This window comes from Eschrichtius robustus, chromosome 10 (genome assembly GCF_028021215.1).
Source record: "Eschrichtius robustus isolate mEscRob2 chromosome 10, mEscRob2.pri, whole genome shotgun sequence".
Classification (NCBI taxonomy): domain Eukaryota; kingdom Metazoa; phylum Chordata; class Mammalia; order Artiodactyla; family Eschrichtiidae; genus Eschrichtius; species Eschrichtius robustus.
Genome location: NC_090833.1, coordinates 7,595,097 through 7,612,491, shown reverse-complemented (window position 1 = coordinate 7,612,491; position 17,395 = coordinate 7,595,097). Strand labels below are relative to the sequence as shown.

The following is a 17,395-nucleotide window of genomic DNA, read 5'->3' as shown; positions in this document are numbered from 1 at the left end:
CAGCTTGAGCGCGAAAGGGGTCAGGGCTAGATGACCTGGGCTCAGACCCGACGACACCCAACTGCCCCCCCCCACCCCGCAACTCCTGAACCCACTTCTGAGGAAATAAACAAATAAACCCCACTATCTCCAAAAATTTGTCTTTAATGAAAAGAATTCGTTTGTCCAAGTTCTATTTCCAAAGCCGAGGCGATTGCCCCTCTGGGGCAATGAGCGCATCATTCCCGGCGCTTCTCCCACTCCAGCAGCAGCGGCTGGAGGAGGCTCAGCCCATGGGTCGGTCTGGAGTGGCTGGCGGGAGGGGTCGGTTTATTTGGGATTTAGGGGTCGGTTTAGGCTTGCTTAGGGGATATTGGTGGGGGAGGATGGGTTAGAATCAATTCAAAACGAGTTAGCAAGAGCAGTCCGCCGGCATCTTCTTTCGTCCCGGACTTTCTGCGGCTCGGGCCGAGGGCGAGCTCCCCGGACCACATTTGGGCCCCGCCGCGGCGTGCCAGCTTCGTTCCCGGCCGAAATTTGAAAAAGGGAAAAACGACGCTATCGACTGGAGGACCCCGCCAGCCAGGACTGGTCACCCGCAGAGGAGGAGGAGAACGAGGACGACGACGAGGGGAGGAGGATGGCGGCGCTGGTGACAGGGACCGGTGTCCCTCCTTCGCGCGCCTGGCTAGGGCCGCGATCCTCGCGCTGGGGCCAGCCAGCCGCCACCCTGAGGAGTCTCGCCCGCGTTGAGCTCGGTCCCTGCGGCTCCAGCCCCTGTCGTGCCCGGAGCTCAGCCACAGATGTCCAGCCACAATTCTCGGTTGGCCGCAGACTCGTACAAGAATTGCGTTTGGACAATCAGTGGCGAAGCCCCTGAGTTCAGGGCCCCGGTCTCCTGCGGGGTTCCGCCTCGCTCCTTAAAAGCGTCGGACCAGATCTCCGGAGATTCGCGGACCTCGCAGATGCTCGGCAGTCGCGGCCCATCCCGCGGTAAGGTGGACGAGCAAGCACGCGGATCCCTACCCTGCGTGGGGATCCCGGTCGCCCCTGGCGCGTGTCTCCTTCGATCGCGGCCCGGGGTCCCTAGAGTAGCCCGCGTTGGGTCTCTACGCCGCCCCAGGTCGGGGGAATCTCCTCTGTCAGTCCCGGGGAACCCCCGACTCCCTTCTCCCCGCCCCCAGCCTGGGCTCCCCGGTTTCGCCGGGAATCCGGAAAACAGGGACCCGAGGCTGGGTCGCGTTTCCGAACCCGGGGTCCGGGCTGCTGGACTCGTGGGTCTCCCGTCCCCGCCCAGCCCCGCGCACGCACCGGCTCGGGCGCTCTCCGCTTCCCTGTGGCTGAGTCGCGGCCGGGGCGCCGGCGGTAGCAGTGGCGGCAGTGGCTGGGACGGCGGGGAGCGCTGGAATGCGCCGCCGGGTCACCTGCAGCGCCCGGGGAGCCGGGCTGGGAGCCGGCGAGCTGGCGAGGCGCAGGGCTGAGCCCGAGCGGGCGCCTCTGGCGGCTCGGGGCCGGGGCGGGCTTTTAGTGGGCCGCTCCAACAATACGGGCCTGGCGCGGAGAAAGGGGCTCGGCTGCAATTGGTACTGGATTTGAATAACGCCACGGGGCCATCAATGGTCATTGTGTCGGCGGGTAATGAATCTCCGCTGTCTCTCGGGCTGGCCAGGCAGCTGCAACCTGCGCTCAGGCAGCTCTTAAAGACATAGCGTGCCCCTCCCCGGGGGCCGCCCCCCCACCCCTGCATCGGCCGGACCCCTCGCCCTCCCACCCCCACCCAGCATCCTAGACTCCCAGTGCCCCGCCAGCTCCTTCGCCTGAACCCTTTGCACATCGCCCCCTCCCTCCTCTTGGGCCAGGCACCCGCATCTCGGCCCTGCACTCCCATGGACCCAACTTAGGCCCCTGGCCTTGGTTGAGCTCCCCAGGAGAGCCCAGGGGACTCCAGAATCTTTTAAGGCTCAACTCTGGCCTTCCATCTGCATCTAAACCTGAGGCCTCTGGAGCCCTCCTGCCTTAAGCTCCTGCCCCAGAGGCTTCTAGCCGGAGGGTGAGGGGGAACGGTCTAGAGGTCAGAGGGTCACCCCCTTAAAAGGCTGTGCTGCAGGATAAGGGAGGAGGGGATGCAGTTCCAACCCCCAGGCTGAAGATGCCATCTCGAGAGACCACACTCCCACTAGGGATCTGGAGACTGCCCTCTCTGCGGCCAAGGACAAGGGCTTATTCCCAGGATACCTCCTGCAGGCTCCTGGATATCTCAGCTCTAGCAGGGTTGTGGGGATGGGGGTGGGGGAGCAGGAGGGTGTGAGAGGGGCATGAAATCTGCTAATTCTTGTCATTGTCTCTTCCACTGGACAGCCACACTGGTCCAGGAGGGCAGGGGCTCTGTCTAGGTCTGGTATGCCCCCACCCCACCCTAGCCCACCCCAGCCAGGTCTGGCACAAAGAAGGTTCTCAGTCTACTGGGAGATACAGACCCAGTTCCTCACCTGCAGAGCTCACTCAGCCTATCTTTCCCAATGAATCTCACACCCTGGAGGGGACTTTGTGGCCCTTCTTCCCATGCATTCTGCTCTCCATTTACCCCAGGGTTCCCCAGGCACCCCAAGCGTCCCTGCCCATGCCCTGAAATCCTCTCCTCTCCTTACAGTCTGTGGGCCACTGCCACGTGCCCCACTGAATTGTGATTATTGCTTGGTCTATTTTCCTCCCTGGGACGGGAAGTGGGTCTTACTGATGATCTTTGTGCGTCCAGAGCCTAGTACAGTGCCCTCCCCCCAACCAATTGTTGAAAAGCCATTGCTGACTTAAAAACAAGCCACGTGAACTTCTTGGAGTTTCTTACAGAAGTTGAAAAAATAAGGCTTCTGGGGAGTAATACTTGAAGTCAAGGTTTTATAGAGAGGGAACCCCGGCTAACCAGGTCCTAACTCCTGTGAATGCTCCATCTGATAAAAATAATAACAATAACTGTGACAAGTACCGTAAGTACCAAGCACTAAGCGCCTTAAAGGTAGGAGCCTTTTGACTCCTCACAACAACCCTGGGAAGTAGGCACTGTTATCAGCCCCATTTTACAGATGAAGAAACCGAGATTGGTGGCAGTTAAGTCCCTAGTCCCCAGCTAGAAGGTGATGGAGCCAGAGTTGGAACCCGCCGCACACTACAGATTCCCAGCCTTTACGTAGCAGATACGGAGGGGACTGGCGTAAATGTGCACCTCAAACGGTGAAACCCAGGAGGCACCCCGTGTCTGTTTATAAATTATAATCCAGTTCCAGCCCCACCCCAGCCTGGCAGAAACACAACCTTGACAGAGAGGACGAGAGTGGTCTCTGCACGAGTGGGTCGGGAGGAAGGCTTTTCCGTGTATGTGAGAGCTACTTAAAGCCATCAGCCCCAGGCAGAAAAGGGTCAGTTCCCCTCACCCTCATCCTCAGGGAAACTGAGGAGCCTAGAAGGGTCCTCCTGCTAGTCACTGAACAGATATTTATAGCATGCCTACTGTGTGCTAGTCGGGGACTCGGCATGGGCAGATGTCCCCAAAGGAGATGCACAACAGAGCACCAGGGAAGGAGAGCCGCCCCGAGGAGCTGCCAGCAAGGTGAAGGCGGGCGGAGCGCCGAGGCGGGCACTGTTCCAGGAGGAGGGAAGGGCACCTCCAAAGCTAACACGCAAAAAAAACTTGGTGAGTTTTGGGAAGGAAGGAGATTTGGCGTGGCTGGAGCACGAAGGGGAAGTGGAGTTGGAGCTGGGGTTGACCCCACCGGGCCCTGTAGGACACTGGGAGGATTTGTGATTTTACCCTAAACGCAGTGGGGATCCTGAAAGGTCTGACAAGTTCAGATTTACATGTTTAAAGGTGTGCTGGCACTGGAGTGTAGCAAATGGGAGGCAGGGGGGCGGGATAGGGGCAAGCTGGTCAACAACGGAGACCAGTTAGGCTACTGCTGGTTTGCAGGTGAGAGCTGGTGGGGGGACCTGGACTTAGGTGATGGCAGAGCAGAGTCCCCAGCTGTGTTTTTGACAGTCTTGTTACTAATGAGTAACATTTAGTGAGCACCTGTGCTGTACTGTGTGCACGCTGGAGCCTGGGGGGAGAGGGAAGGGAAAGATGAACAGAGTCTGATGTTGCCTGTCTAAAAGTATCCATCCAGTGGACCAGTGGACAGACAGACACACAGCAAAAGGAGCCAGCCCCAGTGAAAGGAGCGGAGCCACGGGAAAACCCTTTAACTGAAGCATTAGCAAAATTCTCTGGGATTATAGAAGACTGAGCGATTCCTTCCCACGGGGAGGATGTGGGAAAACGGCTGGGGGAGGCAGCACTGCCTCGGGCTTCCAGGCATGTGAATTCCGGTAGACTGAACCTTAGTTATTGCCTCTGTGAAATGGGGCCATCATGCCTGTCCTGTGTCCCTAGAGATGGTTATTAGATGGTCGTGGTGTTGGGAAGGTCCAAACACACCTTGCATTTGCTTGCAGTCAGGTTTTATCGTTATCTTCCAGCATATACAGACACATATATACACGTTCAGGCTCAGGCATGCACTCAACTCTTCCTAGCCTCTGCTCTCTCCCTTCTCCCTTGTTAAGAAAGACCAGCTCTCAGGAAGAAGGTGGCAAAGTCTCCCACACTGCCAGTTAGGCATGCCGTTCCTACCAGGACTGGCATCTGACCAGGAACTAGACCAAACACTGTGCCCGGCACAAAGGATATGCTCAGTAATTGTCTGTTGAATGAATGAATGAATGCTGTATAGGAGTCATAATTCAATGAATGGGTGGATGGATAGACAGATGGATGAAAAAGCAGACATTGGGACAGCTGAATAGAAGAGAAAATGAATAAAGAATTGACTGTGGGTGCCTAATGTCGCCACTCAGCTGAGGTTCTAAGTATGGAGCTGGACGCATTGCTGTGAGGTGCTCACTAAAGGGGATTTCCTTCATGCTGCAGCCTCGATTCTGTGCTTCAGAGGCAGGCTCATGACCAGAGCTTGGCAGGCAGGTGCACAGGAAACAGCTGTGGCAACAGGTCGGTCAGGCTGCATCTCTGATCCAGATATGTCCAACCCTGGAGTCCTGTCCCCAAACACTCCCGTTCATCCGGTTTCACTGTAGCCTGGGAGAGAGGAAAGAGCCCTGCTATGACTCTGTGTGTCTCCCCAGGCCAGGCCCTTGCCTGCTCGGGGCTCCCACTGCCCCATCCGTGCAGAGTTCTCTAAGAGCATCCAGTGCTCTTACATGGTGACGAGCTGAGCAACCTGCCTTGGAAATGAATTGACAACCTGATACATCCCCAATCTCAGAAGATGACAAAGCCAGGCCACTGACCCCACTCAGAGGGGATCCTAAGAACCCCTACACCCTGCATAGTATATTTCCGTTTACAAAAGATGTTCCTCTCCATGAGATGAGTGAAGGAAGGGCAGGGAAGCCTTCCTCCCCCACCTGGGATGCTTCATCCCATCATGCTGTGCCATTGTCTTTATTACACGTACCCCTCTCTGAAAGCCTGATATTTACCCACTGTGGAATTTGTCTCTCCACTAGGATGTAAGCCCTACATGGGCAGGGACCATGTCCTATTCATTGCTGTGTCCCCAGCACCTAGAAGAATGCCAGACCCTTAGAAGGTGCTAACTTTTATTAAATGCCTGGGTAAAGGGATAAATAGACGGGCGGATGCATGGATCATTGTAATCCAGTTCAAAACGACCATATATTAAGTCCTGGGCACTGGGCTAAGCACTTCTCATGGATCACGACAGCTTCGTGAGGAAGGCTGTTACTGTTCCCATTGTACAGACCAGGAACCCGAGGCCCAGAGAGAGAAAGTGACTGCCCCCAGGTGCAGAGCCCAGGTTTTATTTATATTTTTTTAAATTTTTGGCTGTGTTGGGTCTTCATTGCTGCACACGGGCTTTCTCTAGTTGTGGCGAGCGGGGGACTACTCTTCGTTGCGGTGCGTGGGCTTCTCATTGCGGTGGCTTCTCTTGTTGAAGAGCACGGGCTCTGGGCATGCAGGCTTCAGTAGTTGCAGCACGTGGGCCCAGTACTTGCAACGCGCGGGCTCCAGGAGAGCCCAGGTTTTAGATCCAAGTCTGCCTATCAGCAAAGGCCATGTTCGTACCCAGTCCACCATCTGACACGTCTATTTTCCCAACACCCGGTGATGTTGGAGCCATTGGAAGTTAGGAGCTGGGACTCAGACATATTGTCTGATTCCAGCTATGGAAATATTCAGAATAGATAAATCTACAGAAACAGAAAGCAAAAAATGGTAGCTTAGGGATGAAGGGAGGAGACGTTTGGGGGGAACAGGGAGTGAAAACTAATGGGTATGGGGTTTCTTTTGGGGGTGATGTAAAGGTTCGAAAGTTGATTGTGGTGATGGTTGCACAACTCTGAATACACTAAAAACCATTAGATTGTACATTTTAAATGGGCGAATTGTATGGTATGTGGATTACATCTCAGTAAATCTGGTATTAAGAAAATAGTTGGGGATCAAGAATCTCACCTCTGCCGCTTACCTGCGAGGCACATCACGTCACGTCTCTGAGCCTCAGGTTCCTAAACCCGTAAAATGGGGAAAATAAACGTCTCATGGGGTTAATGTAAGCACTAAATGAGATAATACATGTTATTATCCTCATTTTATCGAGGGGGAGACTTAGGCCCAGAAAAGGGAAGTGACTTGGCCTAGGATGCACAGCTGGTGGGTGACAGGTGAGGGGCTCTGGCCTGGGTCTCTGGGCACCGCTGCTTCTTCTAGTGTGATGTAGACTGGGTCAACATTTGTGCACCCACCCAGCCCACCACCATCACTCTCTTCCATCTTCCCCACCTTCCCCCTTCTCTTGGGCTCTGAGGCCCTGTCTCCCTGCTGCCCATGCCCATGAGCAGACTGAGGTAGCGAGATCCCCCCAGAGCACAAGACGCCCTCTCCCCCAGCCCCTACCCTGCTCCCCTCCTGGGGCCATGATGCTGTCTTGCCTTTGCTTGTAATAAAGAAAATATCTCAGCTACCCTTCCACGGTTGCTTGGCAACCCCAAAGGGGGGTGGGGGGAGCAAAGGGGAGGAGGAAAGGGGGAGGACTCTGGAGCCAATCTGGAGACAAAGAGTAGGATTTGGGTGACATGGAGCCTGTTCTTAGTGCTAACCTGGCCTGGCCGGGGCGACGGGTGGGGGCAGGGGGCTTCCTCTCACCCCACTGTCTCACACCAATAAATATGGATTAGGGAAATGGGCAGAGTTTTTCCCACGGGCCTGAAAGACCGCATCTGACCTTTCTACCCCCTTTATGTACCAACATGACAGTCAGAGAGAGCAAGGAGCAGGACCCCCTGAGATGCCTCCCCCGCGGCCTTCTGACTCGGGGAAACTTTTCACCCTCCTCCTTCCCCGGGCCCCAGACCAGGTCACAGCCCCGCCTGGGCCCCGGTCCCAGAGACGAGGAGAAGGCTGCTCTTCAGGGGGCAGGCAGGAGCTCCCAGCCTCGACGGCACAGAGCCCAGGCGGGCGGCCCTGGGGCAGCCTGTAAAGGTGCTCCCTGCCTCCCGTGCCAGCCCCTGCCCCTTGGCTCGGGCTCTGTGCCCCCCGTCCCACCCACCTCTGCCTGGGCCTCCTGCATTAGGAGCCCTGCTCTCCCCACCGGCCCTCCTACAGCCCTGTCCCTCTTCCTCTTCTTTCCTGACCTCACTTCACATCCCTCTTCCCCCACCACCCTCGTCTGCATTTGGATTCCCTCTTTTCCTCTTCTCCAGGGTGCGCCCCCCTGCCGCAGTCCCCCTACTTCTGCAGTACCCCCCAAACCAGGAAGCTCTTGAGGCTGACGTTCCTGAAGTGAAGATGGCAGAAGGGGTTGCAAAGGCGGGAGGGTGGGGTGGTGATCTCTCTCCCTGGTGCCCCGGCTCCCTGGCCGCTGGCCCGGGGTGGAGAAAGGCCTCTCTGAATGGAGTCAGTGTGGAGACAGAAAAAGCAAACACCTCAGCCTGGGCTGTGCTGGCCTGCTGGGGCGGGGGGCAGGATGGGGCAGGGGACTGGGCTTGTCTCAACCTCGCCCCGTCAACCCTCCCCTGGTTCCCAAGGGCCCATGGCTTCCTGGACCCTCAGCCCACAGTGTCCAGAAAAGGAGTGGGTTTAGGGACTGGGGACAAGCCCTCCAGGAGACACATTTGCCCCAATCTTTCCCTGCCCCCCTGCCCAACCCTCAGCCAGTGCCCTTCCTGCCTAGCAGATGCCAGGAAAATCTGTGCCCAGGAAGGGCGGGCTAGCACCTGAGGGCCTGCCTGACCAGCCCTTCTCAGCAGCAGGAACTGGGTAGGGAAGTCACCTTGTGCCAGAGACGGCCCCAGCAGTGCCATCCACCTCCCGGGCCAAGGGGACCCCAAGATGCTCTGCCCAGGTGAGTGCTCCTCTGGCCCCACAGCTGGGCAGTGAGGGAGCGGGAGGCTTTGTTGGGGCTCCCTATGCGTCCCCAGAAATCTGTGACATTTTCTGTCGGACTGTCTCGCCCTCTGTTTGCGGTGCGCGTGGCACTTGTAGTTTGGTGAGAGGAACCAAAAGGATGATTAGGAGAGCTGGAGGTGATCTGGGGATGAAGGGAGACAGAAGGGGCTGGAGTCTGGGGAGCGGGACTTATGGATTCCAAGCCAACTTTTTGCTTAAGACCTATGGAATCACAGAGGCTCCTGTGATGGTCTCCTTTGAACACTTTGGATCCTAAAAGACTTCTGGAATGAGCTCAGAGAGGGGTAGCAACTCATCCTGGGTGACACAGCGAGTTGGTGGAACTGGAACTCAAACCCACCAGGCCCCCTTATGACGCCAAGGGCAGTACTGTTTGTGCTCTGGGCGCTGTGCTCGGCCACCTTGCCTTCGCCCTCCACATACAGTTTGGTCCCTCTGGATTTCAGGGGCAGTTGGGGGAAGGCAGACTCTGGATAGCACCTCCCAGGGCATCCTTCCCTTTCTATCCTCTCTCCAGGCACCATGCCCAGGGCCAAGCAACCCCTGCCCAGGCATCAGAGAAGCCACAATCTCTTCTGATGAGAAGGCATGGTTTGGCCTTGACCTTACAGATCCCAGAGAATGTGGCCCCCTTAGATCTCAGGGTCTAACTGTAGTCCCTTATGCTGTAATCAAAGCCCAACAACTCCTTGGAAAGCAAGGCCAACAGCTGACTGCCTGCTACAGGGTCCCCAGAGTGCCCACCTTGAGGTGCCCTGGCCATGGCACCTTCCTGAATAGAAACAGGCAGCCCTCACTGAGTCAGGTGCTGTTCTAAGGCCTTGCATGTACTTCGCTGAATGGTCTCCACACTCCTAAAAGGTGGGTTCAGTTTTACAGATTGGAAAACTGAGGCACAGAAAGTAGAAGTAACTGCCCGTGGACCCACTGCCAGGAAAAGTCAGAGCTGGGATTCGAACTCACAGCCTAGCTCCAGTGCCCTGAGCCCTTAAATGTTCTCCTATCCTGCCTCTAAATTCCTAGGAGGTCTCCACTAGAGGTCATTGTGTCCAGCCCCCGCATCTGGGTGTCTGCCCAGGCCAACCTCTGCTCACAGACAAGAATCCTTCTAGTTTTTAAAGGCACCTGCTCCAAGGGTGGAGTTCCCCCTGGGGGTAATCAGACATTTATTTATTCATAGCCTTCTGGCTGGGAGGACAGGCCTTCCCACCCAGGACTCAGCAGGGTCCAGCTGCCTCGTTGTCCCTCTCTCCTTCCCACTGCAGTATAATCTATAATCAGAAGAGAACCAGCCTTGCCTCGTGTCTCGGCTCCATAACCTCCAAGCTGTGTGTCCCTGGACAAGTGACTCAACTTCTCTGAGCCTCAGTTATCAACTGTAAACTAGGGTTAATGGTACACCCGCTTTGTGAGGTTGGTGAGAATTAAATGATAAAAGCGGATGAAAAACTCTACTTTCAGGAATCATGTCTGTAGTTTGTTACTAGAAAAGTTTCTCTGAACGTATAGAGCACCGGAAACCGCGAGGAGGAGGCACAGCATTCTCTCCTGAGTGTGAAACCTGCTCTTGGTGTTGCTTCTGCAACTGCCATTTGCCACTGATAATCGTTCTTCTCTTGGGAGAGTAAGAGGCAGAGGATGCTGCCTGAGTGTTTGCCGTCGTTAAAAAAAAAAAAAGAAAAAGAGAAAAAGAAAAAGGGGGGGGGAGGTGGCTTAAGGCAGAAAGGGGTCAGTGATCACAGCGCCTGGCACCTGTGAAGTGCCCAGAATGAAGTAGTAAATCCTTCTCATCATCGTCATCATCATCGTCACTGAGACCCTTCTGCCCGCAGGATCGGAGCCTCTTGCTTTCAGCCTTATAGTTTAGCCTCCTCGTTACAGAGAGAGAAACTGAGGCCCAGAGTGGGGAAGGGCTTTCTCAGCAGGAAAGCTCTCAGGTCCCCTCATTCCCAGTTGGATCCCCTGTCTCTTCTCCTTCACTCCTTCCCACCTCGAGTCCTGCCCTGGCTTTCCGTGCCCAGGGTCGGGCCCTGGCCCCCAGTCCTGCCCAGGCCGTGCCCAGGAGAGAAGTGAGCAGCGGTTGGAAGAGGAGGCCAGAGGCCCGGCGCGTTCTCAGCCCTGGCTCTTTGTCTGTCGCTTTGTGATGGTAAGTGCTGCTCCTAAATCAGTTCTGTGACATTGTTATTGTTGCCCAGGGCGCAAAGAGTCTAAACTTTTCCCCTGAGGTCAAGAATGTGGCCGGTCCCCAAGCCGCCCGGAGCAGGGGCCTGGGTGGCTGGGGGTGGGGCTGGGGCCTCACCCCGAGCTGGGGCGAGATGTTGGGGGGAGGGGGTCAGCAGGAACAAAACGCTTTGAAATGCCTCCTCTCCATCACTGCCAACATTGTCCGCTGCCCACGGGGGGCCTGGCACCGCCTTGCCGGGGCTCCGGCCCCCAGCCCTGGCCAGGCCCGGCCCGGCCTCTGAAAATGGACAGAAGGGTATTGTCCCTCCTCGCAGCCCTTTGTCTGCCCCAGTTCCAGATGTCTAGGCTGGGACCAGGGGGCTGACCCATGGTGGGCAGGGGGGAGGGGACAGAGGGGGAGAGCACGGGTCACTGCATCCTGAGGGGTCATTCCCAGACCCTGAGATCCCACCCAGCCACAGCCCAGTCACCTTCTGGGCCGTCTCAGCCCTGGGATTGTCCCTGTTCCCTTGTCTCTCCTCCCCTTCCCGATAGACCAGGTTCCGGGCTCAGGAAGAGTTAAGAGCAGGGCGCTTTGGGATTCCCACTGCTCTACCCCGCTAACTGTGTGATCTGGATAAGCTGTGCCCCCTCTCGCAGCCTTTTGCTCTCGCGTGGGCATCACTGGACCAGGGTGCATTCATTCACAAGAAATGACAGAGCCCTCCTATGTGCCAGCTCCGTGCTGGGCATGGGGGCGCACAATGGTGGGTGGGCCACTCAGATCCTTCCGGATTGTCGTTTATAGTCGTGATAGTAAAGGGGCAACATTTCTCACCGGCTCTCTCTGTGTCAGGTACCGGCTAACCGCTTTACCTGCATTATCTCATCCTTTTCACAACAAAATCAAGGACGCAGTAGATATTGTTCTTCTATCCATTTTCTAGCTTTGGATACTGAGATTCCGAGAGGTAAAGTCCCTTGCCCAAAACTAGGCTGCCAGGAAGCAGCAGAGCCGGGATCTTAGCCCAGGCTGACCGCCGCCACCGAGAGGAATGATCCACTAATAAGTACTTGGAAGGTGCTGAGCGCAGAGCCTGGCACTACTCCGGACTCAGCCCACGGAGCGGGTGGTGGTGGTAATTCCACCCGTCAGCTTCCCATTTCACAGATGGCGCTACTGAGGCCCAGATCAGAGAGAGAAAGCCTGGGGTGAGAAGCTCGGGGAAACTTAAATAGCAACACCAACAGGGATTCCGGGACCACCAGGGCCGGCCAGCGAGAGGCAGGCAGCCCGGCTTTGGTTTCAAACCCCAGTTCCGTGTGGGCTTGGGCAAGTGATTTAGCTTCACGATGCCTCCGTTTTCTCATCTATAAGATGAAGATATTCCCTGCTTCACAGTGTTGTTGTGAAAACTAAGTTAGGTAATACATTTCAAGCACTTAGCACAATGCCTGGCACACAGCAGACAGTTAATGATAGCTATTACTGTTATTATTCTGAATGGGGTAACATTTATCCTTTTGAACCCTCCTCTCACCTGGGGTCACCTGAGGACAAGGCTCTGTTGAGGGGAGGGAGGGGCTGTGGGTTAGCAGTTGCTGAGTGGGGGTGGGGATAGCAATGCTTGGTCTGCTTGGGGGTTTCTAGAAGTGTTGCGACACGCGCTACTCCTGCAGGTCAGAGGAAGGCAGAAGGGATCAGGCTGGGAGGGGAAGGGGCTGCCTGGTCCCAGAGGAGTTAACAGCTCCCGGGCCCTGGCCCAGCAGGACTGCCACGATTTTAGCAGAGGAGCCAGGGCTGCTTCCTGATGGGCAAAACAGCTGGCTGCACGGGAAAACAGCTGGCCTGGACCCAGCCTCTTGAGGACAGAGACAGAGCCTCAGAGGAGGACAGCTCCACATCTGGGCTCCTGGGAGAGGAGGGCATGGCCAAGAGCGAGAGGGTGGTCCTTTGGGGTGGGGTGGGCATTGGGTGGGACCCTGGGAGATGAGGGGGCGTGGGCAGATTCCTCGAGCAGAGACCAAGATATGCTAGGTCTAAGCGGAGTGGTGACTCCAGCTGGAATTTGGGGGTCTCAGTCTCCCCTCAGATAGGAAAGATGAGGGGCAGGGGAGCAGATGGGGGGCAAGACTTTGGCGCTCAGCCCTGGGTCCGCTTGGAACCGGGCTTGGAACTTGAGGTAGGAGGGAGCCTACTGGGGCTCCTGGACCCCCATCTGCCGAGCTGCACCAGGACCAGGAGCGGGGTGTGGGCTCCTGCTCTGGCCAGGATCCTGGGCTCCCTTGGCCACAAAGCAGGACAGGGGCCCAGAGAGCCCCCAACCCAGGAGATGTGAAGCTCGCAGCTGGTAAGAGCTCCACCCATGCATCCCCTCTGCCGTGGGCCCCCCGTTCCCATCCTGCTTGGCTGCCAGGCTGTGAGGACCCACAACCCTGGGGCTCTGTGTGGGCCCTGGGTTACTTTTAGGCCGCCCCCACCCATTGGCAGGGAAGCAGCACCTGAGACCTCGCGTTAGGTTGGGCAGCGAAGGCGGAGGGTTAATGGGGGTGTGACCAGGGTCCACTGGACCACAGCCACCTGCCAGGGCTCCTGACCCCCAAGTCCCACAGGCCAGACACCCCTAATTTCTCTCTGACCTAGGGGCTCCTCTAGCCCACCTTCCTAACCTCCAGGAAGAGGGGGTTGGCCTTCACCTTGGGTGTGCCAACCTCAGGGCCCCTCTCCCTGATGAAGGTCACTCTTCAGGGTCCTTGCCTGTAGGCAGACCTTGGAGCTGAGGCTCCCAGAGGGGAGAAGAAGGTGGCGGGGAGGGGGACAATTCTTCCAGGGTCTCTGTTTCCGGAAGCCAGGGTGGAGCCTGAGGCACTGGCGCCACCACCTGGCTTTGGCCAGAACTACAATGGCTGAGGGACAGGAGTGAAGCTGCTGTGGGGAGGGAAATCCAGAGCCCAACTATGTGTTGGTCCAGGGTGGTCTGGGTCCTATTCAGCCAGATGGACCCAAAACAATCATTTTTTTCTATGCACGTGTCCTACGTGACCCCTAGAATGAAGCCTTAGGCCCATAGAATAGCAGCTTCAAACTTGAGCTGGCATCAAAATCACCTGAAAGGCTTGTTGGTTTAACTTCCACTCCCAGAGTTTCTGATTCAGTAGATATGGGGAGGGGCTTAGGAATCTGCGTTTCTAACAATTTCCAGGTGAGGCTGCTGCTGGCTGGTCCAGGGACCATGTTTTGAGAACCACTGCTTTAGAATTTTGGCGGGTTTGGCGCAATATTACCTTTGCAGAGTATGTCGTATTTATTATATGGGGGCAAAGAAATGAGTGTAAGTAGGAGCACAGGTGCTTGGTCAGCCCACCCTAGTCAGTGACCTCATAATATTTCTTTTTTAAAATTAATTTTTATTGGAGTATTGTTGATTTACAATGTTGTTAGTTTCTGCTGTGCAGCAAAGTGATTCAGCTATACATATGCATATATCCACTCTTTTTTAGATTCTGTTCCCATATAGGTCATTACAGAGTATTGAGTAGAGTTCCCTGTGCCATACAGTAGGTTCTTATGACCTCATCATGTTTCTATTGAGAGCTCAACCAATGCCCGGCTGGCCCTGCTCTAGGGCTGGTATAAAATGGTGAAGGCGGCAGACGGGTCCCTGCCTCAGAACTCACAGCTGGCAGACGTGGCATGTGATCTTTCCACTTGCGAGTCTAAAAGGCAGCTCAAAATAAGGTCCAACGCAGAACCTGATTTCACATTCTACCTGCTCCTTCTCAGGTCTTCCCCATTCAGAACCTATCCCACCACCCAGCCCACTTCAAACCCTGTGAGTCATCCTGACTCCTCGCTCCATCTCTCACATCTAATCCCATAAGGCTGTGGGCTCTGCCTCCGTTACATCTCTGCCCGCCCAGCCCACTGTCATCTCTCCCAGTACCAGGCTCTCCTGGGCTTTCATCCTTGCCCCCGTGGTCCACCCTCTGAGCTGCAGCCAGAGCAATCTTTTTTTTTTTATAAATTTATTTATTTATTTATTTTTGGCTGTGTTGGGTCCTCATTTCTGTGCGAGGGCTTTCTCCAGTTGCGGCGAGCGGGGGCCACTCTTCATCGCGGTGCGCGGGCCTCTCACTGTCACAGCCTCTCCCGTTGCGGAGCACAGGCTCCAGACGCGCAGGCTCAGTAGTTGTGGTGCACGGGCTTCGTTGCTCCGTGGCATGTGGGATCTTCCCAGACCAGGGCTCGAACCCGTGTCCCCTGCATTGGCAGGCAGATTCTTAACCACTGCGCCACCAGGGAAGCCCCAGAGCGATCTTTTTAAGAGAAATCCTGTCAGTCCTCTGCTTACCCCCTCCAATGTCTTCCTGCTGCACTTTTTAAAAGAATTCAAAATCCTGCCATAGTTTTAAGGCCCTAAGTGGTCCTCACCTCTTACCACACTCCCCTTGCTCACTTTGCTCCAGCCACCCTGGCCTCCTTGCTTGTTCCCACCTGTTCCCTCCATCTGGAACACTCTTCCCCAGATCTGCTCTTGGCTGGCTCCCCTTATGCTCTGAAATGTCTTCACTGACCCCTCTATTCAATGTTGCCTCCCACCCTCAGCTACTCTGTGTTCTCATTACCTTGTTTTATTTTGTTCATAGCATTTACTGTTCTTCGAAGTTATCTATTAATTTATCAGTTTGCTTGTTTCCTGTCTGTCTTCCCTCATCAGAATGTGAGCAACTTAGGAACGGAGACTGTCTGTACCTCTGTATCCCCAGTACCTAGAATTCTACCTGCACATAGCGTGTGCTCAATAAATATTTGCTGAATTAATGGAATTATGTAGGATTCCCTGTAGGAGTAGGTCCCCCTGACATGACATCAGGGAAGGCTTTCCAGAGGGCCTGTAGAAGTTGGCCCAGTTCAAGCAGAGGAATTAAAAAAAAAAAAAAAAAGGATGTGGGAAGGTCTTCAAGCATGAAGTGTTCTGGAAACTGTACATAAACTGTACATAGTCCAATTTGGCTGGAGCAGGAGATAGGGGAGGGGAGGTCAGAGGAGTTGGAGAAGCACCGGGCAGGCCATGAAGGGCCTCCTTGTCCCTTGAGGGGTTTGAGCTCTATGCTGAGGGCAATGGCAGCCCCCAAAGGGTGTAACACCATGCAGTTGAGAAAGCACCACTGAGTGAAGAACAGTTTCCAGGGAGAAAGCCTCGGGGGCGGGGGTGAGTACTGGGAGGTGCTGTAGCCCAGGTGAGTGGTGCTGATGCCCTGGGCCACGCAAGTGGCCACGTGCAGGAGACACTGAGGTGGTCTAGCCAGGATGAGGAGATGGAGTGGGCTGAGAGAGAGGCACTTGTCATCAGGTCCCCAGCTTGAGGGAGGCCACCGGAGTGGGAGCAGGTTTGGGGGAAAGACTGGGGTTCTGTTTTAGACAGATGGAATGTGGGTCCAGGTGAGAAGCAGAGACACATGTCAGTTTTGCAGAAAGACGGAGTGCTCTATGAGGTCAACTGCTGGAGGGAGCCCTCTTGGATGAGGGGCCAGGAGGATGCCGGTCTTGACGGGAGCAGTTTGGCTGGAGCAGCCTTGGTGTGTGTCAATCAGTGAATGAAGGTGAGGAAATGAGACCGGGAGCAAAGCACAGGCAGGGAGCTGACTGTATTCATATATATTTTTAAAATATTTGTTTATTTATTTGGCTGCACCACGTCTTAGCTGCGGCATGCGGGATCTTAGTTGTGGCATGTGGGATTTAGTTCCCTGACCAGGGATCAAACCAGGGCCCCCTGCATTAGGAGCGTGGAGTCTTAACCACTGGACCACCAGGGAAGTCCCTGTATTCACATTTTAAGTTGGGGGAGATTTAAGTCCTTTGGAATGTTGAAGGAAGGATCCAGAAGAGACGGGTGTTGGTGATCCAGGAAGGGCAAGGGAATGGCTTTTGGAGTCCAAGGATGGTTCTGTTATGAGGAAGGGGTGCCTCTTCCATGGTAATAGGCCGTGAGAGCAGAGGCCAGCTTGGTCGCAGAGCGTGGAAGGTTTGGAGGCTGGAATAAGAGTTCTCAGGTGATGGCTTCTCTTTTTCCAAAAAAGGTAGGAAGATTTTTCACTGGGGGAGAGGGAGTGGAGTGAGGGCTTCAGAAGACCTGGGCATGTGAAATGCCACTGAGGAGTGGGGGCAGGAGCACAGGGAAACTGGACTGTTGGGCTCAGTGAAAGTCCAGTGGAGAGTGGAGATCAGGAGTGTGCAGCAGTCTTAACGTGTCCCAAAGCAAGATGGCTGTAGGGTTTTTTCAGGCAGGAGTGATGGGAGAACCCTGGGGCAAGGGAGTCAGTGACAGGCTGGACCACTGGGTGGACTGGGGAGGGAGAGAGGTGAAGATGGGAGGTCAGTGCATTGGGAGGAGGAGGATGACTGAGGTGAGAGAAGAATCTGGAAGCCCCCATGACTAATAGCATGGGCAGAGGCTCTGGAATGATCCTGGGATGGGTGAGGTTGGGGACATTGCTTTGGTATCCCCAGGACTTCCCTGGTGGTCCAGTGGTTGAGACTCCACGCTTCCACTTCAGGGGGCACGGGTTCAATCCCTGGTCGGGGAACTAAGATCCTGCATGTTGCTCAGCATGACCAAAAAAAAAAAAAGGTATCCCCTTTCTGGGGCTCGGAGTGCCTTCCAGCAGAGGCAACCATGCAAGGGAAGGGACTCATTATTTCCCCAGGATGCTTCAGGGGGCCTCAAGCCTTCCATTGCAGGGCACTGGCTGTGAAGCAGCCCCACCTGG

General features: G+C 55.5%; 1 non-coding gene across 1 annotated transcript; it reads left to right on the top strand.

The window, feature by feature from the left end:
- The first annotated feature begins 9,903 nt into the window (after nucleotides 1–9,903).
- On the top strand, nucleotides 9,904–10,112 carry LOC137771063 (small nucleolar RNA U3). The gene has a single exon (XR_011075282.1). It is a non-coding gene; the product is annotated as a small nucleolar RNA U3 (small nucleolar RNA).
- Nucleotides 10,113–17,395: the final 7,283 nt, after the last annotated feature.